This window comes from Schistocerca piceifrons, unplaced genomic scaffold (assembly GCF_021461385.2).
Source record: "Schistocerca piceifrons isolate TAMUIC-IGC-003096 unplaced genomic scaffold, iqSchPice1.1 HiC_scaffold_449, whole genome shotgun sequence".
Taxonomy (NCBI): Eukaryota; Metazoa; Arthropoda; class Insecta; order Orthoptera; family Acrididae; genus Schistocerca; species Schistocerca piceifrons.
The window spans coordinates 1-20112 of NW_025728677.1; the positions used below are offsets into that span (position 1 = coordinate 1).

The 20112-nt window shown below is 54.1% G+C and overlaps 33 non-coding genes across 33 annotated transcripts; all 33 read left to right on the forward strand.

The window, feature by feature from the left end:
• Positions 1-169: 169 nt before the first annotated feature.
• On the forward strand, positions 170-240 carry Trnae-cuc. Its single transcript has one exon. It is a non-coding gene; the product is annotated as a tRNA-Glu (tRNA).
• Positions 241-601: 361 nt separating this feature from the next.
• Positions 602-673, forward strand: Trnah-gug. The gene has a single exon. It is a non-coding gene; the product is annotated as a tRNA-His (tRNA).
• Positions 674-1418: 745 nt separating this feature from the next.
• On the forward strand, positions 1419-1500 carry Trnal-uag. The gene has a single exon. It is a non-coding gene; the product is annotated as a tRNA-Leu (tRNA).
• Positions 1501-1945: 445 nt separating this feature from the next.
• Positions 1946-2017, forward strand: Trnae-cuc. The gene has a single exon. It is a non-coding gene; the product is annotated as a tRNA-Glu (tRNA).
• A 374-nt stretch (positions 2018-2391) lies between these two features.
• Positions 2392-2463, forward strand: Trnah-gug. The gene has a single exon. It is a non-coding gene; the product is annotated as a tRNA-His (tRNA).
• A 745-nt stretch (positions 2464-3208) lies between these two features.
• Positions 3209-3290, forward strand: Trnal-uag. The gene has a single exon. It is a non-coding gene; the product is annotated as a tRNA-Leu (tRNA).
• An 891-nt stretch (positions 3291-4181) lies between these two features.
• On the forward strand, positions 4182-4253 carry Trnah-gug. Its single transcript has one exon. It is a non-coding gene; the product is annotated as a tRNA-His (tRNA).
• A 747-nt stretch (positions 4254-5000) lies between these two features.
• Trnal-uag lies at positions 5001-5082 on the forward strand. The gene has a single exon. It is a non-coding gene; the product is annotated as a tRNA-Leu (tRNA).
• A 447-nt stretch (positions 5083-5529) lies between these two features.
• On the forward strand, positions 5530-5600 carry Trnae-cuc. Its single transcript has one exon. It is a non-coding gene; the product is annotated as a tRNA-Glu (tRNA).
• A 374-nt stretch (positions 5601-5974) lies between these two features.
• Trnah-gug lies at positions 5975-6046 on the forward strand. Its single transcript has one exon. It is a non-coding gene; the product is annotated as a tRNA-His (tRNA).
• A 746-nt stretch (positions 6047-6792) lies between these two features.
• Trnal-uag lies at positions 6793-6874 on the forward strand. Its single transcript has one exon. It is a non-coding gene; the product is annotated as a tRNA-Leu (tRNA).
• A 446-nt stretch (positions 6875-7320) lies between these two features.
• Trnae-cuc lies at positions 7321-7392 on the forward strand. The gene has a single exon. It is a non-coding gene; the product is annotated as a tRNA-Glu (tRNA).
• A 361-nt stretch (positions 7393-7753) lies between these two features.
• Trnah-gug lies at positions 7754-7825 on the forward strand. Its single transcript has one exon. It is a non-coding gene; the product is annotated as a tRNA-His (tRNA).
• Positions 7826-8572: 747 nt separating this feature from the next.
• Trnal-uag lies at positions 8573-8654 on the forward strand. The gene has a single exon. It is a non-coding gene; the product is annotated as a tRNA-Leu (tRNA).
• A 445-nt stretch (positions 8655-9099) lies between these two features.
• Positions 9100-9171, forward strand: Trnae-cuc. The gene has a single exon. It is a non-coding gene; the product is annotated as a tRNA-Glu (tRNA).
• A 374-nt stretch (positions 9172-9545) lies between these two features.
• Trnah-gug lies at positions 9546-9617 on the forward strand. The gene has a single exon. It is a non-coding gene; the product is annotated as a tRNA-His (tRNA).
• A 747-nt stretch (positions 9618-10364) lies between these two features.
• Positions 10365-10446, forward strand: Trnal-uag. The gene has a single exon. It is a non-coding gene; the product is annotated as a tRNA-Leu (tRNA).
• A 445-nt stretch (positions 10447-10891) lies between these two features.
• On the forward strand, positions 10892-10963 carry Trnae-cuc. The gene has a single exon. It is a non-coding gene; the product is annotated as a tRNA-Glu (tRNA).
• Positions 10964-11337: 374 nt separating this feature from the next.
• Trnah-gug lies at positions 11338-11409 on the forward strand. The gene has a single exon. It is a non-coding gene; the product is annotated as a tRNA-His (tRNA).
• A 747-nt stretch (positions 11410-12156) lies between these two features.
• Positions 12157-12238, forward strand: Trnal-uag. Its single transcript has one exon. It is a non-coding gene; the product is annotated as a tRNA-Leu (tRNA).
• A 445-nt stretch (positions 12239-12683) lies between these two features.
• Trnae-cuc lies at positions 12684-12755 on the forward strand. The gene has a single exon. It is a non-coding gene; the product is annotated as a tRNA-Glu (tRNA).
• Positions 12756-13129: 374 nt separating this feature from the next.
• On the forward strand, positions 13130-13201 carry Trnah-gug. Its single transcript has one exon. It is a non-coding gene; the product is annotated as a tRNA-His (tRNA).
• A 747-nt stretch (positions 13202-13948) lies between these two features.
• Positions 13949-14030, forward strand: Trnal-uag. Its single transcript has one exon. It is a non-coding gene; the product is annotated as a tRNA-Leu (tRNA).
• Positions 14031-14475: 445 nt separating this feature from the next.
• Positions 14476-14547, forward strand: Trnae-cuc. Its single transcript has one exon. It is a non-coding gene; the product is annotated as a tRNA-Glu (tRNA).
• Positions 14548-14921: 374 nt separating this feature from the next.
• Trnah-gug lies at positions 14922-14993 on the forward strand. Its single transcript has one exon. It is a non-coding gene; the product is annotated as a tRNA-His (tRNA).
• Positions 14994-15740: 747 nt separating this feature from the next.
• Positions 15741-15822, forward strand: Trnal-uag. The gene has a single exon. It is a non-coding gene; the product is annotated as a tRNA-Leu (tRNA).
• Positions 15823-16269: 447 nt separating this feature from the next.
• Positions 16270-16341, forward strand: Trnae-cuc. The gene has a single exon. It is a non-coding gene; the product is annotated as a tRNA-Glu (tRNA).
• A 361-nt stretch (positions 16342-16702) lies between these two features.
• On the forward strand, positions 16703-16774 carry Trnah-gug. Its single transcript has one exon. It is a non-coding gene; the product is annotated as a tRNA-His (tRNA).
• A 747-nt stretch (positions 16775-17521) lies between these two features.
• On the forward strand, positions 17522-17603 carry Trnal-uag. The gene has a single exon. It is a non-coding gene; the product is annotated as a tRNA-Leu (tRNA).
• A 447-nt stretch (positions 17604-18050) lies between these two features.
• Trnae-cuc lies at positions 18051-18122 on the forward strand. Its single transcript has one exon. It is a non-coding gene; the product is annotated as a tRNA-Glu (tRNA).
• A 361-nt stretch (positions 18123-18483) lies between these two features.
• Trnah-gug lies at positions 18484-18555 on the forward strand. Its single transcript has one exon. It is a non-coding gene; the product is annotated as a tRNA-His (tRNA).
• Positions 18556-19302: 747 nt separating this feature from the next.
• On the forward strand, positions 19303-19384 carry Trnal-uag. Its single transcript has one exon. It is a non-coding gene; the product is annotated as a tRNA-Leu (tRNA).
• A 445-nt stretch (positions 19385-19829) lies between these two features.
• Positions 19830-19901, forward strand: Trnae-cuc. Its single transcript has one exon. It is a non-coding gene; the product is annotated as a tRNA-Glu (tRNA).
• Positions 19902-20112: the final 211 nt, after the last annotated feature.

A 20112-nucleotide genomic window follows, 5' to 3' on the forward strand; every position in this document is an offset into this window, starting at 1 on the left:
GACAGGATTTGCAGGCACCTTTTGCTCTCATCATTGCTGGCGTTCGTCTCCACGAAATGCGTGCGGAGCACGCCGTTCTATATAACGCGAGAGAGTGGATTTTTTGCAGTTGTCGTCAGTTAACCGTGGGTGGCTGCTGCGTTCGCTGGAAAGAGCACTGCCGTCGTTATCCGGTGTGGTCTAGTGGCTAGGATACCTGGCTCTCACCCAGGAGGCCGGGTTCGATTCCCGGTACCGGAATCGCGCGTTTTTGTTGCTCCTCTTATGCGACTTGTCTCGACTTTGCTCGACTGACGCGTGCACAAAGCTACGTTAAGTATGACTCGCGGCAACACCTGACGGCGAGAGAGATGCGGCGTCTATCCACTTGTTATCGAGCCACATACCGGTACCTGTAGTCAAGAGGCTTGGAGGCCACGGAGGTGAATGCAGCTAACCACTGTAGTTAGTGTCCTGACAGCGCAGGCACGTTCATTTGCTCGTATACGTGTGATGGAGACCGTGTCTGACACTGCTGTGGCGTACACCTTGGCCTAGGCTTTGCTGGGTATCGCCACTTGCATTCCAGCCAGCTGCCTTCGTGGGCGCCTCCGTGGCCATGGCCGTGATCGTCTAGTGGTTAGGACATTGCGTTGTGGCCGCAATAACCCAGGTTCGAATCCTGGTCACGGCAATTTGAAAGTTTTGCCTTGCTGCCGTTGCAATGACGAGTACTCGAAATGACAGTACTCTGTTGATTTTTTCACTCGTGTTCCGCAGGCCGCAGTTTGCCCTACCACTTCATCCCCAACACGTAATGTCGCCTCCCAGAGCGCAGACGTCCGCTGCTCTCTGTAGTCGAAAAGGGCAGTTGTTTGAAGTGCGATGGATGAGCAGCCAGTCCCAGCAGAACAGGAAGCTGTGGCGTGCACTGTTTGTACAAATGCTAGGAACACTGGCGCACCAAGCAGCGCATGTAGCGTGGCCGAGCGCTTTAAGGCGCTGGTTTAAGGCACCAGACTCTCTGTAGGCGCGGTTTCGAATCCCGTAGCTGCCGGGGGCTTTGCTGTGATCGCGTTAAGCTGCCGCTTTTTCTTCAAGTGTAACCTCCTTGAGCTCACATATGTTTGATACATGGAGCATTGTGGCTCCGCCTGACAGTTACAGCTACGATACTTTAGTGGTTACGGAAAGCCCAGGTTCGAAACCTGGTCACGGTACGAAAACGTCTCTTGACGCTGTCTCCTTAACTGCGACAGCTACAGACAAGTGGCGTCGCTACCATACGGCGGCACGGCTTTTTCTTGCTGTGGATGGCCTAAAGAGACGCTTCCAGTGGGAGAGCAGTGGAAATACATGGCACGGCGATTGCCAAGATACTTCCATTTCGAAGTGATCTTTGTAGTACAAAGGAAACGTTTTGCGGCTGCTGCTCCAACGGTAACGTGGCCGAGCGGTCTAAGGCGCTGGTTTTAGGCACCAGTCTCTTCGGAGGCGTGGGTTCGAATCCCACCGTTGCCACTTTTTACGTCTCATTTTTGTGCCGTTGCGGTGTGTTCTCGTGGGGTAGGACGCAGCTCTTGTGACGCGCGTGCTGTGTAGGTAGCGTGGCCGAGCGGTCTAAGGCGCTGGTTTCAGGCACCATTCTCTTCGGAGGCGTGGGTTCCAATCCCACAGCTGCCAAACGTGTAATGTTTCCTGTGTCGAAGGCAGGTGCACTCATTGCCCGCAAAGGAAACAGCACAACAAGGCGTGAGCGTCTGCTTGGTGAATTGTCGTAGAACAGTGCGTGGTGCAACGACAGGATTTGTAGGCACCTTTTGCTCTCATCATTGCTGGCGTCCGTCTCCACGAAATGCGTCCGGGGCACGCCGTTCTATAACGCGAGAGAGTGGATTTTTTACAGTTGTCGTCAGTTAACCGTGGGTGGCTCCTGCGTTCGCTGGAAAGAGCACTGCCGTCGTTATCCGGTGTGGTCTAGTGGCTAGGATACCTGGCTCTCACCCAGGAGGCCCGGGTTCGATTCCCGGTACCGGAATCGCGCGTTTTTGTTGCTCCTCTTATGCGACTTGTCTCGACTTTGCTCGACTGACGCTACGCTGACGCGTGCAGAAAGCTACGTTAAGTATGATTCACGGCAACACCTGACGGCGAGAGAGATGAAGCGTCTATCCACTTGTTATCCAGCCACATACCTGTAGTCAAGAGGCTTGGGGGACTGCAAGACATTGCCACGGAGGTGAATGCAGCTAACCACTGTAGTTAGTGTCCTGACAGCGCAGGCACGTTCATTTGCTCGTATACATGTGATGGAGACCGTGTCTCACACTGCTGTGGCGTACACCTTGGCCTAGGCTCTGCTGTGTATCGCCACTTGCATTACAGGCAGCTGCTTTCGCGGGCGCGTCCGTGGCCGTGATCGTCTAGTGGTTAGGACATTGCGTTGTGGCCGCAATAACCCAGGTTCGAATCCTGGTCACGGCAATTTTGAAAGTTTTGCCTTGCTGCCGTTGCAATGACGAGTACTCGAAATGACAGTACTCTGTTGATTTTTTCACTCGTGTTCCGCAGGCCGCAGTTTGCCCTACCACTTCATCCCCAACACGTAATGTCGCCTCCCAGAGCGCAGACGTCCGCTGCTCTCTGTAGTCGAAAAGGGCAGTTGTTTGAAGTGCGATGGATGAGCAGCCAGTCCCAGCAGAACAGGAAGCTGTGGCGTGCACTGTTTGTACAAATGCTAGGAACACTGGCGCACCAAGCAGCGCATGTAGCGTGGCCGAGCGCTTTAAGGCGCTGGTTTAAGGCACCAGACTCTCTGTAGCGCGGTTTCGAATCCCGTAGCTGCCGGGGGCTTTGCTGTGATCGCGTTAAGCTGCCGCTTTTTCTTCAAGTGTAACCTCCTTGAGCTCACATATGTTTGATACATGGAGCATTGTGGCTCCGCCTGACAGTTACAGCTACGATACTTTAGTGGTTACGGAAAGCCCAGGTTCGAACCTGGTCACGGTACGAAAACGTCTCTTGACGCTGTCTCCTTAACTGCGACAGCTACAGACAAGTGGCGTCGCTACCATACGGCGGGCACGGCTTTTTCTTGCTGTGGATGGCCTAAAGAGACGCTTCCAGTGGGAGAGCAGTGGAAATACATGGCACGGCGATTGCCAAGATACTTCCATTTCGAAGTGATCTTTGTAGTACAAAGGAAACGTTTTGCGGCTGCTGCTCCAACGGTAACGTGGCCGAGCGGTCTAAGGCGCTGGTTTTAGGCACCAGTCTCTTCGGAGGCGTGGGTTCGAATCCCACCGTTGCCACTTTTTACGTCTCATTTTTGTGCCGTTGCGGTGTGTTCTCGTGGGGTAAGGACGCAGCTCTTGTGACGCGCGTGCTGTGTAGGTAGCGTGGCCGAGCGGTCTAAGGCGCTGGTTTCAGGCACCATTCTCTTCGGAGGCGTGGGTTCCAATCCCACAGCTGCCAAACGTGTAATGTTTCCTGTGTCGAAGGCAGGTGCACTCATTGCCCGCAAAGGAAACAGCACAACAAGGCGTGAGCGTCTGCTTGGTGAATTGTCGTAGAACAGTGCGTGGTGCAACGACAGGATTTGTAGGCACCTTTTGCTCTCATCATTGCTGGCGTCCGTCTCCACGAAATGCGTCCGGGGCACGCCGTTCTATAACGCGAGAGAGTGGATTTTTTACAGTTGTCGTCAGTTAACCGTGGGTGGCTCCTGCGTTCGCTGGAAAGAGCACTGCCGTCGTTATCCGGTGTGGTCTAGTGGCTAGGATACCTGGCTCTCACCCAGGAGGCCGGGTTCGATTCCGGTACCGGAATCGCGCGTTTTTGTTGCTCCTCTTATGCGACTTGTCTCGACTTTGCTCGACTGACGCTACGCTGACGCGTGCAGAAAGCTACGTTAAGTATGATTCACGGCAACACCTGACGGCGAGAGAGATGAAGCGTCCTATCCACTTGTTATCCAGCCACATACCTGTAGTCAAGAGGCTTGGGGGACTGCAAGACATTGCCACGGAGGTGAATGCAGCTAACCACTGTAGTTAGTGTCCTGACAGCGCAGGCACGTTCATTTGCTCGTATACATGTGATGGAGACCGTGTCTCACACTGCTGTGGCGTACACCTTGGCCTAGGCTCTGCTGTGTATCGCCACTTGCATTACAGGCAGCTGCTTTCGCGGGCGCGTCCGTGGCCGTGATCGTCTAGTGGTTAGGACATTGCGTTGTGGCCGCAATAACCCAGGTTCGAATCCTGGTCACGGCAATTTTGAAAGTTTCGCCTTGCTGCCGTTGCAATGACGAGTACTCGAAATGACAGTACTCTGTTGATTTTTTCACTCGTGTTCCGCAGGCCGCAGTTTGCCCTACCACTTCATCCCCAACACGTAATGTCGCCTCCCAGAGCGCAGACGTCCGCTGCTCTCTGTAGTCGAAAAGGGCAGTTGTTTGAAGTGCGATGGATGAGCAGCCAGTCCCAGCAGAACAGGAAGCTGTGGCGTGCACTGTTTGTACAAATGCTAGGAACACTGGCGCACCAAGCAGCGCATGTAGCGTGGCCGAGCGCTTTAAGGCGCTGGTTTAAGGCACCAGACTCTCTGTAGGCGCGGTTTCGAATCCCGTAGCTGCCGGGGGCTTTGCTGTGATCGCGTTAAGCTGCCGCTTTTTCTTCAAGTGTAACCTCCTTGAGCTCACATATGTTTGATACATGGAGCATTGTGGCTCCGCCTGACAGTTACAGCTACGATACTTTAGTGGTTACGGAAAGCCCAGGTTCGAAACCTGGTCACGGTACGAAAACGTCTCTTGACGCTGTCTCCTTAACTGCGACAGCTACAGACAAGTGGCGTCGCTACCATACGGCGGGCACGGCTTTTTCTTGCTGTGGATGGCCTAAAGAGACGCTTCCAGTGGGAGAGCAGTGGAAATACATGGCACGGCGATTGCCAAGATACTTCCATTTCGAAGTGATCTTTGTAGTACAAAGGAAACGTTTTGCGGCTGCTGCTCCAACGGTAACGTGGCCGAGCGGTCTAAGGCGCTGGTTTTAGGCACCAGTCTCTTCGGAGGCGTGGGTTCGAATCCCACCGTTGCCACTTTTTTACGTCTCATTTTTGTGCCGTTGCGGTGTGTTCTCGTGGGGTAGGACGCAGCTCTTGTGACGCGCGTGCTGTGTAGGTAGCGTGGCCGAGCGGTCTAAGGCGCTGGTTTCAGGCACCATTCTCTTCGGAGGCGTGGGTTCCAATCCCACAGCTGCCAAACGTGTAATGTTTCCTGTGTCGAAGGCAGGTGCACTCATTGCCCGCAAAGGAAACAGCACAACAAGGCGTGAGCGTCTGCTTGGTGAATTGTCGTAGAACAGTGCGTGGTGCAACGACAGGATTTGTAGGCACCTTTTGCTCTCATCATTGCTGGCGTCCGTCTCCACGAAATGCGTCCGGGGCACGCCCGTTCTATAACGCGAGAGAGTGGATTTTTTACAGTTGTCGTCAGTTAACCGTGGGTGGCTCCTGCGTTCGCTGGAAAGAGCACTGCCGTCGTTATCCGGTGTGGTCTAGTGGCTAGGATACCTGGCTCTCACCCAGGAGGCCGGGTTCGATTCCCGGTACCGGAATCGCGCGTTTTTGTTGCTCCTCTTATGCGACTTGTCTCGACTTTGCTCGACTGACGCTACGCTGACGCGTGCAGAAAGCTACGTTAAGTATGATTCACGGCAACACCTGACGGCGAGAGAGATGAAGCGTCTATCCACTTGTTATCCAGCCACATACCTGTAGTCAAGAGGCTTGGGGGACTGCAAGACATTGCCACGGAGGTGAATGCAGCTAACCACTGTAGTTAGTGTCCTGACAGCGCAGGCACGTTCATTTGCTCGTATACATGTGATGGAGACCGTGTCTCACACTGCTGTGGCGTACACCTTGGCCTAGGCTCTGCTGTGTATCGCCACTTGCATTACAGGCAGCTGCTTTCGCGGGCGCGTCCGTGGCCGTGATCGTCTAGTGGTTAGGACATTGCGTTGTGGCCGCAATAACCCAGGTTCGAATCCTGGTCACGGCAATTTTGAAAGTTTTGCCTTGCTGCCGTTGCAATGACGAGTACTCGAAATGACAGTACTCTGTTGATTTTTCACTCGTGTTCCGCAGGCCGCAGTTTGCCCTACCACTTCATCCCCAACACGTAATGTCGCCTCCCAGAGCGCAGACGTCCGCTGCTCTCTGTAGTCGAAAAGGGCAGTTGTTTGAAGTGCGATGGATGAGCAGCCAGTCCCAGCAGAACAGGAAGCTGTGGCGTGCACTGTTTGTACAAATGCTAGGAACACTGGCGCACCAAGCAGCGCATGTAGCGTGGCCGAGCGCTTTAAGGCGCTGGTTTAAGGCACCAGACTCTCTGTAGGCGCGGTTTCGAATCCCGTAGCTGCCGGGGGCTTTGCTGTGATCGCGTTAAGCTGCCGCTTTTTCTTCAAGTGTAACCTCCTTGAGCTCACATATGTTTGATACATGGAGCATTGTGGCTCCGCCTGACAGTTACAGCTACGATACTTTAGTGGTTACGGAAAGCCCAGGTTCGAAACCTGGTCACGGTACGAAAACGTCTCTTGACGCTGTCTCCTTAACTGCGACAGCTACAGACAAGTGGCGTCGCTACCATACGGCGGGCACGGCTTTTTCTTGCTGTGGATGGCCTAAAGAGACGCTTCCAGTGGGAGAGCAGTGGAAATACATGGCACGGCGATTGCCAAGATACTTCCATTTCGAAGTGATCTTTGTAGTACAAAGGAAACGTTTTGCGGCTGCTGCTCCAACGGTAACGTGGCCGAGCGGTCTAAGGCGCTGGTTTTAGGCACCAGTCTCTTCGGAGGCGTGGGTTCGAATCCCACCGTTGCCACTTTTTACGTCTCATTTTTGTGCCGTTGCTGCGTGTTCTCGTGGGTAGGACGCAGCTCTTAGGATGCGCGTGTTGTGTAGGTAGCATGGCCGAGCGGTCTAAGGCGCTGGTTTCAGGCACCATTCTCTTCGGAGGCGTGGGTTCGAATCCCACAGCTGCCAAACGTGTAATGTTTCCTGTGTCGAAGGCAGATGCACTCATTGCCCGCAAAGGAAACAGCACAACAAGGCGTGAGCGTCTGCTTGGTGAATTGTTGTAGAACAGTGCGTGGTGCAACGACAGGATTTGCAGGCACCTTTTGCTCTCATCATTGCTGGCGTTCGTCTCCACGAAATGCGTGCGGAGCACGCCGTTCTATATAACGCGAGAGAGTGGATTTTTTGCAGTTGTCGTCAGTTAACCGTGGGTGGCTGCTGCGTTCGCTGGAAAGAGCACTGCCGTCGTTATCCGGTGTGGTCTAGTGGCTAGGATACCTGGCTCTCACCCAGGAGGCCCGGGTTCGATTCCCGGTACCGGAATCGCGCGTTTTTGTTGCTCCTCTTATGCGACTTGTCTCGACTTTGCTCGACTGACGCGTGCACAAAGCTACGTTAAGTATGACTCGCGGCAACACCTGACGGCGAGAGAGATGCGGCGTCTATCCACTTGTTATCGAGCCACATACCGGTACCTGTAGTCAAGAGGCTTGGAGGCCACGGAGGTGAATGCAGCTAACCACTGTAGTTAGTGTCCTGACAGCGCAGGCACGTTCATTTGCTCGTATACGTGTGATGGAGACCGTGTCTGACACTGCTGTGGCGTACACCTTGGCCTAGGCTTTGCTGGGTATCGCCACTTGCATTCCAGCCAGCTGCCTTCGTGGGCGCCTCCGTGGCCATGGCCGTGATCGTCTAGTGGTTAGGACATTGCGTTGTGGCCGCAATAACCCAGGTTCGAATCCTGGTCACGGCAATTTTGAAAGTTTTGCCTTGCTGCCGTTGCAATGACGAGTACTCGAAATGACAGTACTCTGTTGATTTTTTCACTCGTGTTCCGCAGGCCGCAGTTTGCCCTACCACTTCATCCCCAACACGTAATGTCGCCTCCCAGAGCGCAGACGTCCGCTGCTCTCTGTAGTCGAAAAGGGCAGTTGTTTGAAGTGCGATGGATGAGCAGCCAGTCCCAGCAGAACAGGAAGCTGTGGCGTGCACTGTTTGTACAAATGCTAGGAACACTGGCGCACCAAGCAGCGCATGTAGCGTGGCCGAGCGCTTTAAGGCGCTGGTTTAAGGCACCAGACTCTCTGTAGGCGCGGTTTCGAATCCCGTAGCTGCCGGGGGCTTTGCTGTGATCGCGTTAAGCTGCCGCTTTTTCTTCAAGTGTAACCTCCTTGAGCTCACATATGTTTGATACATGGAGCATTGTGGCTCCGCCTGACAGTTACAGCTACGATACTTTAGTGGTTACGGAAAGCCCAGGTTCGAAACCTGGTCACGGTACGAAAACGTCTCTTGACGCTGTCTCCTTAACTGCGACAGCTACAGACAAGTGGCGTCGCTACCATACGGCGGGCACGGCTTTTTCTTGCTGTGGATGGCCTAAAGAGACGCTTCCAGTGGGAGAGCAGTGGAAATACATGGCACGGCGATTGCCAAGATACTTCCATTTCGAAGTGATCTTTGTAGTACAAAGGAAACGTTTTGCGGCTGCTGCTCCAACGGTAACGTGGCCGAGCGGTCTAAGGCGCTGGTTTTAGGCACCAGTCTCTTCGGAGGCGTGGGTTCGAATCCCACCGTTGCCACTTTTTACGTCTCATTTTTGTGCCGTTGCGGTGTGTTCTCGTGGGGTAGGACGCAGCTCTTGTGACGCGCGTGCTGTGTAGGTAGCGTGGCCGAGCGGTCTAAGGCGCTGGTTTCAGGCACCATTCTCTTCGGAGGCGTGGGTTCCAATCCCACAGCTGCCAAACGTGTAATGTTTCCTGTGTCGAAGGCAGGTGCACTCATTGCCCGCAAAGGAAACAGCACAACAAGGCGTGAGCGTCTGCTTGGTGAATTGTCGTAGAACAGTGCGTGGTGCAACGACAGGATTTGTAGGCACCTTTTGCTCTCATCATTGCTGGCGTCCGTCTCCACGAAATGCGTCCGGGGCACGCCGTTCTATAACGCGAGAGAGTGGATTTTTTACAGTTGTCGTCAGTTAACCGTGGGTGGCTCCTGCGTTCGCTGGAAAGAGCACTGCCGTCGTTATCCGGTGTGGTCTAGTGGCTAGGATACCTGGCTCTCACCCAGGAGGCCCGGGTTCGATTCCCGGTACCGGAATCGCGCGTTTTTGTTGCTCCTCTTATGCGACTTGTCTCGACTTTGCTCGACTGACGCTACGCTGACGCGTGCAGAAAGCTACGTTAAGTATGATTCACGGCAACACCTGACGGCGAGAGAGATGAAGCGTCTATCCACTTGTTATCCAGCCACATACCTGTAGTCAAGAGGCTTGGGGGACTGCAAGACATTGCCACGGAGGTGAATGCAGCTAACCACTGTAGTTAGTGTCCTGACAGCGCAGGCACGTTCATTTGCTCGTATACATGTGATGGAGACCGTGTCTCACACTGCTGTGGCGTACACCTTGGCCTAGGCTCTGCTGTGTATCGCCACTTGCATTACAGGCAGCTGCTTTCGCGGGCGCGTCCGTGGCCGTGATCGTCTAGTGGTTAGGACATTGCGTTGTGGCCGCAATAACCCAGGTTCGAATCCTGGTCACGGCAATTTTGAAAGTTTTGCCTTGCTGCCGTTGCAATGACGAGTACTCGAAATGACAGTACTCTGTTGATTTTTTCACTCGTGTTCCGCAGGCCGCAGTTTGCCCTACCACTTCATCCCCAACACGTAATGTCGCCTCCCAGAGCGCAGACGTCCGCTGCTCTCTGTAGTCGAAAAGGGCAGTTGTTTGAAGTGCGATGGATGAGCAGCCAGTCCCAGCAGAACAGGAAGCTGTGGCGTGCACTGTTTGTACAAATGCTAGGAACACTGGCGCACCAAGCAGCGCATGTAGCGTGGCCGAGCGCTTTAAGGCGCTGGTTTAAGGCACCAGACTCTCTGTAGGCGCGGTTTCGAATCCCGTAGCTGCCGGGGGCTTTGCTGTGATCGCGTTAAGCTGCCGCTTTTTCTTCAAGTGTAACCTCCTTGAGCTCACATATGTTTGATACATGGAGCATTGTGGCTCCGCCTGACAGTTACAGCTACGATACTTTAGTGGTTACGGAAAGCCCAGGTTCGAAACCTGGTCACGGTACGAAAACGTCTCTTGACGCTGTCTCCTTAACTGCGACAGCTACAGACAAGTGGCGTCGCTACCATACGGCGGGCACGGCTTTTTCTTGCTGTGGATGGCCTAAAGAGACGCTTCCAGTGGGAGAGCAGTGGAAATACATGGCACGGCGATTGCCAAGATACTTCCATTTCGAAGTGATCTTTGTAGTACAAAGGAAACGTTTTGCGGCTGCTGCTCCAACGGTAACGTGGCCGAGCGGTCTAAGGCGCTGGTTTTAGGCACCAGTCTCTTCGGAGGCGTGGGTTCGAATCCCACCGTTGCCACTTTTTACGTCTCATTTTTGTGCCGTTGCGGTGTGTTCTCGTGGGGTAGGACGCAGCTCTTGTGACGCGCGTGCTGTGTAGGTAGCGTGGCCGAGCGGTCTAAGGCGCTGGTTTCAGGCACCATTCTCTTCGGAGGCGTGGGTTCCAATCCCACAGCTGCCAAACGTGTAATGTTTCCTGTGTCGAAGGCAGGTGCACTCATTGCCCGCAAAGGAAACAGCACAACAAGGCGTGAGCGTCTGCTTGGTGAATTGTCGTAGAACAGTGCGTGGTGCAACGACAGGATTTGTAGGCACCTTTTGCTCTCATCATTGCTGGCGTCCGTCTCCACGAAATGCGTCCGGGGCACGCCGTTCTATAACGCGAGAGAGTGGATTTTTTACAGTTGTCGTCAGTTAACCGTGGGTGGCTCCTGCGTTCGCTGGAAAGAGCACTGCCGTCGTTATCCGGTGTGGTCTAGTGGCTAGGATACCTGGCTCTCACCCAGGAGGCCCGGGTTCGATTCCCGGTACCGGAATCGCGCGTTTTTGTTGCTCCTCTTATGCGACTTGTCTCGACTTTGCTCGACTGACGCTACGCTGACGCGTGCAGAAAGCTACGTTAAGTATGATTCACGGCAACACCTGACGGCGAGAGAGATGAAGCGTCTATCCACTTGTTATCCAGCCACATACCTGTAGTCAAGAGGCTTGGGGGACTGCAAGACATTGCCACGGAGGTGAATGCAGCTAACCACTGTAGTTAGTGTCCTGACAGCGCAGGCACGTTCATTTGCTCGTATACATGTGATGGAGACCGTGTCTCACACTGCTGTGGCGTACACCTTGGCCTAGGCTCTGCTGTGTATCGCCACTTGCATTACAGGCAGCTGCTTTCGCGGGCGCGTCCGTGGCCGTGATCGTCTAGTGGTTAGGACATTGCGTTGTGGCCGCAATAACCCAGGTTCGAATCCTGGTCACGGCAATTTTGAAAGTTTTGCCTTGCTGCCGTTGCAATGACGAGTACTCGAAATGACAGTACTCTGTTGATTTTTTCACTCGTGTTCCGCAGGCCGCAGTTTGCCCTACCACTTCATCCCCAACACGTAATGTCGCCTCCCAGAGCGCAGACGTCCGCTGCTCTCTGTAGTCGAAAAGGGCAGTTGTTTGAAGTGCGATGGATGAGCAGCCAGTCCCAGCAGAACAGGAAGCTGTGGCGTGCACTGTTTGTACAAATGCTAGGAACACTGGCGCACCAAGCAGCGCATGTAGCGTGGCCGAGCGCTTTAAGGCGCTGGTTTAAGGCACCAGACTCTCTGTAGGCGCGGTTTCGAATCCCGTAGCTGCCGGGGGCTTTGCTGTGATCGCGTTAAGCTGCCGCTTTTTCTTCAAGTGTAACCTCCTTGAGCTCACATATGTTTGATACATGGAGCATTGTGGCTCCGCCTGACAGTTACAGCTACGATACTTTAGTGGTTACGGAAAGCCCAGGTTCGAAACCTGGTCACGGTACGAAAACGTCTCTTGACGCTGTCTCCTTAACTGCGACAGCTACAGACAAGTGGCGTCGCTACCATACGGCGGGCACGGCTTTTTCTTGCTGTGGATGGCCTAAAGAGACGCTTCCAGTGGGAGAGCAGTGGAAATACATGGCACGGCGATTGCCAAGATACTTCCATTTCGAAGTGATCTTTGTAGTACAAAGGAAACGTTTTGCGGCTGCTGCTCCAACGGTAACGTGGCCGAGCGGTCTAAGGCGCTGGTTTTAGGCACCAGTCTCTTCGGAGGCGTGGGTTCGAATCCCACCGTTGCCACTTTTTACGTCTCATTTTTGTGCCGTTGCGGTGTGTTCTCGTGGGGTAGGACGCAGCTCTTGTGACGCGCGTGCTGTGTAGGTAGCGTGGCCGAGCGGTCTAAGGCGCTGGTTTCAGGCACCATTCTCTTCGGAGGCGTGGGTTCCAATCCCACAGCTGCCAAACGTGTAATGTTTCCTGTGTCGAAGGCAGGTGCACTCATTGCCCGCAAAGGAAACAGCACAACAAGGCGTGAGCGTCTGCTTGGTGAATTGTCGTAGAACAGTGCGTGGTGCAACGACAGGATTTGTAGGCACCTTTTGCTCTCATCATTGCTGGCGTCCGTCTCCACGAAATGCGTCCGGGGCACGCCGTTCTATAACGCGAGAGAGTGGATTTTTTACAGTTGTCGTCAGTTAACCGTGGGTGGCTCCTGCGTTCGCTGGAAAGAGCACTGCCGTCGTTATCCGGTGTGGTCTAGTGGCTAGGATACCTGGCTCTCACCCAGGAGGCCCGGGTTCGATTCCCGGTACCGGAATCGCGCGTTTTTGTTGCTCCTCTTATGCGACTTGTCTCGACTTTGCTCGACTGACGCTACGCTGACGCGTGCAGAAAGCTACGTTAAGTATGATTCACGGCAACACCTGACGGCGAGAGAGATGAAGCGTCTATCCACTTGTTATCCAGCCACATACCTGTAGTCAAGAGGCTTGGGGGACTGCAAGACATTGCCACGGAGGTGAATGCAGCTAACCACTGTAGTTAGTGTCCTGACAGCGCAGGCACGTTCATTTGCTCGTATACATGTGATGGAGACCGTGTCTCACACTGCTGTGGCGTACACCTTGGCCTAGGCTCTGCTGTGTATCGCCACTTGCATTACAGGCAGCTGCTTTCGCGGGCGCGTCCGTGGCCGTGATCGTCTAGTGGTTAGGACATTGCGTTGTGGCCGCAATAACCCAGGTTCGAATCCTGGTCACGGCAATTTTGAAAGTTTTGCCTTGCTGCCGTTGCAATGACGAGTACTCGAAATGACAGTACTCTGTTGATTTTTTCACTCGTGTTCCGCAGGCCGCAGTTTGCCCTACCACTTCATCCCCAACACGTAATGTCGCCTCCCAGAGCGCAGACGTCCGCTGCTCTCTGTAGTCGAAAAGGGCAGTTGTTTGAAGTGCGATGGATGAGCAGCCAGTCCCAGCAGAACAGGAAGCTGTGGCGTGCACTGTTTGTACAAATGCTAGGAACACTGGCGCACCAAGCAGCGCATGTAGCGTGGCCGAGCGCTTTAAGGCGCTGGTTTAAGGCACCAGACTCTCTGTAGGCGCGGTTTCGAATCCCGTAGCTGCCGGGGGCTTTGCTGTGATCGCGTTAAGCTGCCGCTTTTTCTTCAAGTGTAACCTCCTTGAGCTCACATATGTTTGATACATGGAGCATTGTGGCTCCGCCTGACAGTTACAGCTACGATACTTTAGTGGTTACGGAAAGCCCAGGTTCGAAACCTGGTCACGGTACGAAAACGTCTCTTGACGCTGTCTCCTTAACTGCGACAGCTACAGACAAGTGGCGTCGCTACCATACGGCGGGCACGGCTTTTTCTTGCTGTGGATGGCCTAAAGAGACGCTTCCAGTGGGAGAGCAGTGGAAATACATGGCACGGCGATTGCCAAGATACTTCCATTTCGAAGTGATCTTTGTAGTACAAAGGAAACGTTTTGCGGCTGCTGCTCCAACGGTAACGTGGCCGAGCGGTCTAAGGCGCTGGTTTTAGGCACCAGTCTCTTCGGAGGCGTGGGTTCGAATCCCACCGTTGCCACTTTTTACGTCTCATTTTTGTGCCGTTGCGGTGTGTTCTCGTGGGGTAGGACGCAGCTCTTGTGACGCGCGTGCTGTGTAGGTAGCGTGGCCGAGCGGTCTAAGGCGCTGGTTTCAGGCACCATTCTCTTCGGAGGCGTGGGTTCCAATCCCACAGCTGCCAAACGTGTAATGTTTCCTGTGTCGAAGGCAGGTGCACTCATTGCCCGCAAAGGAAACAGCACAACAAGGCGTGAGCGTCTGCTTGGTGAATTGTCGTAGAACAGTGCGTGGTGCAACGACAGGATTTGTAGGCACCTTTTGCTCTCATCATTGCTGGCGTCCGTCTCCACGAAATGCGTCCGGGGCACGCCGTTCTATAACGCGAGAGAGTGGATTTTTTACAGTTGTCGTCAGTTAACCGTGGGTGGCTCCTGCGTTCGCTGGAAAGAGCACTGCCGTCGTTATCCGGTGTGGTCTAGTGGCTAGGATACCTGGCTCTCACCCAGGAGGCCCGGGTTCGATTCCCGGTACCGGAATCGCGCGTTTTTGTTGCTCCTCTTATGCGACTTGTCTCGACTTTGCTCGACTGACGCTACGCTGACGCGTGCAGAAAGCTACGTTAAGTATGATTCACGGCAACACCTGACGGCGAGAGAGATGAAGCGTCTATCCACTTGTTATCCAGCCACATACCTGTAGTCAAGAGGCTTGGGGGACTGCAAGACATTGCCACGGAGGTGAATGCAGCTAACCACTGTAGTTAGTGTCCTGACAGCGCAGGCACGTTCATTTGCTCGTATACATGTGATGGAGACCGTGTCTCACACTGCTGTGGCGTACACCTTGGCCTAGGCTCTGCTGTGTATCGCCACTTGCATTACAGGCAGCTGCTTTCGCGGGCGCGTCCGTGGCCGTGATCGTCTAGTGGTTAGGACATTGCGTTGTGGCCGCAATAACCCAGGTTCGAATCCTGGTCACGGCAATTTTGAAAGTTTTGCCTTGCTGCCGTTGCAATGACGAGTACTCGAAATGACAGTACTCTGTTGATTTTTTCACTCGTGTTCCGCAGGCCGCAGTTTGCCCTACCACTTCATCCCCAACACGTAATGTCGCCTCCCAGAGCGCAGACGTCCGCTGCTCTCTGTAGTCGAAAAGGGCAGTTGTTTGAAGTGCGATGGATGAGCAGCCAGTCCCAGCAGAACAGGAAGCTGTGGCGTGCACTGTTTGTACAAATGCTAGGAACACTGGCGCACCAAGCAGCGCATGTAGCGTGGCCGAGCGCTTTAAGGCGCTGGTTTAAGGCACCAGACTCTCTGTAGGCGCGGTTTCGAATCCCGTAGCTGCCGGGGGCTTTGCTGTGATCGCGTTAAGCTGCCGCTTTTTCTTCAAGTGTAACCTCCTTGAGCTCACATATGTTTGATACATGGAGCATTGTGGCTCCGCCTGACAGTTACAGCTACGATACTTTAGTGGTTACGGAAAGCCCAGGTTCGAAACCTGGTCACGGTACGAAAACGTCTCTTGACGCTGTCTCCTTAACTGCGACAGCTACAGACAAGTGGCGTCGCTACCATACGGCGGGCACGGCTTTTTCTTGCTGTGGATGGCCTAAAGAGACGCTTCCAGTGGGAGAGCAGTGGAAATACATGGCACGGCGATTGCCAAGATACTTCCATTTCGAAGTGATCTTTGTAGTACAAAGGAAACGTTTTGCGGCTGCTGCTCCAACGGTAACGTGGCCGAGCGGTCTAAGGCGCTGGTTTTAGGCACCAGTCTCTTCGGAGGCGTGGGTTCGAATCCCACCGTTGCCACTTTTTACGTCTCATTTTTGTGCCGTTGCTGCGTGTTCTCGTGGGGTAGGACGCAGCTCTTAGGATGCGCGTGTTGTGTAGGTAGCATGGCCGAGCGGTCTAAGGCGCTGGTTTCAGGCACCATTCTCTTCGGAGGCGTGGGTTCGAATCCCACAGCTGCCAAACGTGTAATGTTTCCTGTGTCGAAGGCAGATGCACTCATTGCCCGCAAAGGAAACAGCACAACAAGGCGTGAGCGTCTGCTTGGTGAATTGTTGTAGAACAGTGCGTGGTGCAACGACAGGATTTGCAGGCACCTTTTGCTCTCATCATTGCTGGCGTTCGTCTCCACGAAATGCGTGCGGAGCACGCCGTTCTATATAACGCGAGAGAGTGGATTTTTTGCAGTTGTCGTCAGTTAACCGTGGGTGGCTGCTGCGTTCGCTGGAAAGAGCACTGCCGTCGTTATCCGGTGTGGTCTAGTGGCTAGGATACCTGGCTCTCACCCAGGAGGCCCGGGTTCGATTCCCGGTACCGGAATCGCGCGTTTTTGTTGCTCCTCTTATGCGACTTGTCTCGACTTTGCTCGACTGACGCGTGCACAAAGCTACGTTAAGTATGACTCGCGGCAACACCTGACGGCGAGAGAGATGCGGCGTCTATCCACTTGTTATCGAGCCACATACCGGTACCTGTAGTCAAGAGGCTTGGAGGCCACGGAGGTGAATGCAGCTAACCACTGTAGTTAGTGTCCTGACAGCGCAGGCACGTTCATTTGCTCGTATACGTGTGATGGAGACCGTGTCTGACACTGCTGTGGCGTACACCTTGGCCTAGGCTTTGCTGGGTATCGCCACTTGCATTCCAGCCAGCTGCCTTCGTGGGCGCCTCCGTGGCCATGGCCGTGATCGTCTAGTGGTTAGGACATTGCGTTGTGGCCGCAATAACCCAGGTTCGAATCCTGGTCACGGCAATTTTGAAAGTTTTGCCTTGCTGCCGTTGCAATGACGAGTACTCGAAATGACAGTACTCTGTTGATTTTTTCACTCGTGTTCCGCAGGCCGCAGTTTGCCCTACCACTTCATCCCCAACACGTAATGTCGCCTCCCAGAGCGCAGACGTCCGCTGCTCTCTGTAGTCGAAAAGGGCAGTTGTTTGAAGTGCGATGGATGAGCAGCCAGTCCCAGCAGAACAGGAAGCTGTGGCGTGCACTGTTTGTACAAATGCTAGGAACACTGGCGCACCAAGCAGCGCATGTAGCGTGGCCGAGCGCTTTAAGGCGCTGGTTTAAGGCACCAGACTCTCTGTAGGCGCGGTTTCGAATCCCGTAGCTGCCGGGGGCTTTGCTGTGATCGCGTTAAGCTGCCGCTTTTTCTTCAAGTGTAACCTCCTTGAGCTCACATATGTTTGATACATGGAGCATTGTGGCTCCGCCTGACAGTTACAGCTACGATACTTTAGTGGTTACGGAAAGCCCAGGTTCGAAACCTGGTCACGGTACGAAAACGTCTCTTGACGCTGTCTCCTTAACTGCGACAGCTACAGACAAGTGGCGTCGCTACCATACGGCGGGCACGGCTTTTTCTTGCTGTGGATGGCCTAAAGAGACGCTTCCAGTGGGAGAGCAGTGGAAATACATGGCACGGCGATTGCCAAGATACTTCCATTTCGAAGTGATCTTTGTAGTACAAAGGAAACGTTTTGCGGCTGCTGCTCCAACGGTAACGTGGCCGAGCGGTCTAAGGCGCTGGTTTTAGGCACCAGTCTCTTCGGAGGCGTGGGTTCGAATCCCACCGTTGCCACTTTTTACGTCTCATTTTTGTGCCGTTGCTGCGTGTTCTCGTGGGGTAGGACGCAGCTCTTAGGATGCGCGTGTTGTGTAGGTAGCATGGCCGAGCGGTCTAAGGCGCTGGTTTCAGGCACCATTCTCTTCGGAGGCGTGGGTTCGAATCCCACAACTGCCAAACGTGTAATGTTTCCTGTGTCGAAGGCAGATGCACTCATTGCCCGCAAAGGAAACAGCACAACAAGGCGTGAGCGTCTGCTTGGTGAATTGTTGTAGAACAGTGCGTGGTGCAACGACAGGATTTGCAGGCACCTTTTGCTCTCATCATTGCTGGCGTTCGTCTCCACGAAATGCGTGCGGAGCACGCCGTTCTATATAACGCGAGAGAGTGGATTTTTTGCAGTTGTCGTCAGTTAACCGTGGGTGGCTGCTGCGTTCGCTGGAAAGAGCACTGCCGTCGTTATCCGGTGTGGTCTAGTGGCTAGGATACCTGGCTCTCACCCAGGAGGCCCGGGTTCGATTCCCGGTACCGGAATCGCGCGTTTTTGTTGCTCCTCTTATGCGACTTGTCTCGACTTTGCTCGACTGACGCGTGCACAAAGCTACGTTAAGTATGACTCGCGGCAACACCTGACGGCGAGAGAGATGCGGCGTCTATCCACTTGTTATCGAGCCACATACCGGTACCTGTAGTCAAGAGGCTTGGAGGCCACGGAGGTGAATGCAGCTAACCACTGTAGTTAGTGTCCTGACAGCGCAGGCACGTTCATTTGCTCGTATACGTGTGATGGAGACCGTGTCTGACACTGCTGTGGCGTACACCTTGGCCTAGGCTTTGCTGGGTATCGCCACTTGCATTCCAGCCAGCTGCCTTCGTGGGCGCCTCCGTGGCCATGGCCGTGATCGTCTAGTGGTTAGGACATTGCGTTGTGGCCGCAATAACCCAGGTTCGAATCCTGGTCACGGCAATTTTGAAAGTTTTGCCTTGCTGCCGTTGCAATGACGAGTACTCGAAATGACAGTACTCTCTTGATTTTTTCACTCGTGTTCCGCAGGCCGCAGTTTGCACTACCACTTCATCCCCAACACGTAATGTCGCCTCTCAGAGCGCAGACGTCCGCTGCTCTCTGTAGTCGAAAAGGGCAGTTGTTTGAAGTGCGATGGATGAGCAGCCGGTCCCAGCAGAACAGGAAGCTGTGGCGTGCACTGTTTGTACAAATGCTAGGAACACTGGCGCACCAAGCAGCGCATGTAGCGTGGCCGAGCGCTTTAAGGCGCTGGTTTAAGGCACCAGTATCTCTGTAGGCGCGGTTTCGAATCCCGTAGCTGCCGGCGGTTTTGCTGTGATCGCGTTAAGCTGCCGCTTTTTCTTCAAGTGTAACCTCCTTGAGCTCACATATGTTTGATACATGGAGCATTCTAGCTCCGCCTGACAGTTACAGCTACGATACTTTAGTGGTTACGGAAGGCCCAGGTTCGAAACCTGGTCACGGCACGAAAACGTCTCTTGACGCTGTCTCCTTATCTGCGACAGCTACAGACAAGTGGCGTCGCTACCATACGGCGGGCACGGCTTTTTCTTGCTGTGGATGGCCTAAAGAGACGCTTCCAGTGGGAGAGCAGTGGAAATACATGGCACGGCGATTGCCAAGATACTTCCATTTCGAAGTGATCTTTGTAGTACAAAGGAAACGTTTTGCGGCTGCTGCTCCAACGGTAACGTGGCCGAGCGGTCTAAGGCGCTGGTTTTAGGCACCAGTCTCTTCGGAGGCGTGGGTTCGAATCCCACCGTTGCCACTTTTTACGTCTCATTTTTGTGCCGTTGCGGTGTGTTCTCGTGGGGTAGGACGCAGCTCTTGTGACGCGCGTGCTGTGTAGGTAGCGTGGCCGAGCGGTCTAAGGCGCTGGTTTCAGGCACCATTCTCTTCGGAGGCGTGGGTTCCAATCCCACAGCTGCCAAACGTGTAATGTTTCCTGTGTCGAAGGCAGGTGCACTCATTGCCCGCAAAGGAAACAGCACAACAAGGCGTGAGCGTCTGCTTGGTGAATTGTCGTAGAACAGTGCGTGGTGCAACGACAGGATTTGTAGGCACCTTTTGCTCTCATCATTGCTGGCGTCCGTCTCCACGAAATGCGTCCGGGGCACGCCGTTCTATAACGCGAGAGAGTGGATTTTTTACAGTTGTCGTCAGTTAACCGTGGGTGGCTCCTGCGTTCGCTGGAAAGAGCACTGCCGTCGTTATCCGGTGTGGTCTAGTGGCTAGGATACCTGGCTCTCACCCAGGAGGCCCGGGTTCGATTCCCGGTACCGGAATCGCGCGTTTTTGTTGCTCCTCTTATGCGACTTGTCTCGACTTTGCTCGACTGACGCTACGCTGACGCGTGCAGAAAGCTACGTTAAGTATGATTCACGGCAACACCTGACGGCGAGAGAGATGAAGCGTCTATCCACTTGTTATCCAGCCACATACCTGTAGTCAAGAGGCTTGGGGGACTGCAAGACATTGCCACGGAGGTGAATGCAG